General features: G+C 44.7%; 1 pseudogene; it reads right to left on the bottom strand.

Annotated features, from left to right (window-relative positions):
• Window positions 1-202: 202 nt before the first annotated feature.
• On the bottom strand, window positions 203-1,139 carry LOC103254763 (annotated as a pseudogene).
• Window positions 1,140-1,693: the final 554 nt, after the last annotated feature.

Below are 1,693 nucleotides of genomic sequence, written 5' to 3'. Positions count from 1 at the left end.
ATTGTGTATAGTGAGCAGAGAAGGAAGCCTTGCCTTTGCATTTCCAGACAGCCTGGGGAAAGGCAGGAGGCAAAGTGGGGCCTTTTCAGGAGACTGGAGCTGAAGTAGCTTTGTCCTGAGGCCCTGAATATCTGGCCAGTTAGCCTGGGTTCCTGATCTATGCACAGCCTGTGCAGATGAGAGTGTTCCTTTGAGTTAGCCCTCATCCTTTACCCAGTAAGCTCCCACAAAAAGCATTTCTCAGAGCTGTCTGCACAATCTGCTTTCTTAGACTATAAATAATAGGGTTAAGGAGAGGTGTCACCACAGTATAGGTGACAGCAATAAACTGATCCCACTCAAGGGAGTAGCTAGCTTTGGGCCTTAAGTACATGAAGGAGGCACAGCTATAGTGAATAATGGCCATGGTAAGGTGTGAGGCACAGGTGGAGAAGGCCTCCTTCTGCCCCTCAGCAGAGGAGAGCCTCAGGAATGCTGCCAGGATGTAGGCATAGGAAATGGTAATGATGAAAAAGGAGACTAGGAGGACCAGCCTGAGGATGAGAATTCCCAGTTCACTGAGGCCTGTGTCCCCACAGGCTAGGCTCAGCACTGGTGGGGTGTCACAAAAAAGTGTTGAATTTCATGGGAGCTGCAGAAAGAGAGGTGGAAAGTGATTAGTGTCATTCCCAGTCCAAAAGGTATCGACTCAGGAAGGAGATACCAACCAGCTGGGAACAGAGGGTAGGATTCAGGTGGCTTGCATAGTGCAGTGGGGCACAGGTGGCCACATGCCTGTCAAAGCCCATTACAGACAGAAGAAAACATTTGGCACAGGCCCATGAAGCAGAAAGGAACATCTGGGCAGCACAGCCCATATAAGAGGTAGTCTGAACCCCCAGAATCAGGCCAGAGAGCATCCTGGGGATGATGCCCAAAGTGTAGCAGGTTTCTGAGAAAGATAGCAAGGAAAGAAAGAGGTACATGGGGGTGTGAGGATGGCTATCTAGCCTGATGATGACAATAATAAAGACATTGCTGATCAGGGTGACAAGATACAGACAGAGAAATAAAGCGAAGAGCAGGAGTTGCAGCTCTCCTAAACTGATGAAGCCCAGGAAGAAAAAACCTCTCCAGTAGGTCACATTGAGCTGCCCCATTCTGAGTGACATCTCTGTTAGATTTGCTGATTTCTTCCACCTTACCAGAGGATGCTTACCTTCATTAATATCTGGATAGATGGATGAGATGTATTTGTCTTGTACCTGTTGTAACTTGAAAAAGTTCTAATTTAGACTGCAGTTAAACTTCAGAAGGGTATTCATTACATTAGACACAGATGTACAGCTCCATTTTCACATGCATATATGTGCATATACACATACATAATGCTCACATACATTCACACACTTTCACACAAACATATATGTAATATGTGTATATGAGCATATATAAAGCACTGCACATAATTATGCACATGTTATACATTCAAAACCATGGATTGCAATTTGTTATCAATAACCATATGCACAGATATACCAGGCATGCACATACACTGCAAACACATATGTATTCGAATAGCACACAAGTTTGTGGATGCATACACTACATATATGTTCATACTGACTTTGTGCATACACTGCCACATAAGCCTACACATTTAGACACATACGCTTTGCTTATTAAAATTTTGGGGTAAGGTAGAGGGGCTTGA

Source organism: Carlito syrichta, unplaced genomic scaffold (genome assembly GCF_000164805.1).
Source record: "Carlito syrichta isolate Samal-C Ts95f unplaced genomic scaffold, Tarsius_syrichta-2.0.1 Scaffold287484, whole genome shotgun sequence".
NCBI classification, from domain to species: domain Eukaryota; kingdom Metazoa; phylum Chordata; class Mammalia; order Primates; family Tarsiidae; genus Carlito; species Carlito syrichta.
Note: the sequence above shows the minus strand (reverse complement) of the source record. Positions and strands in the feature narration are given on the sequence as shown.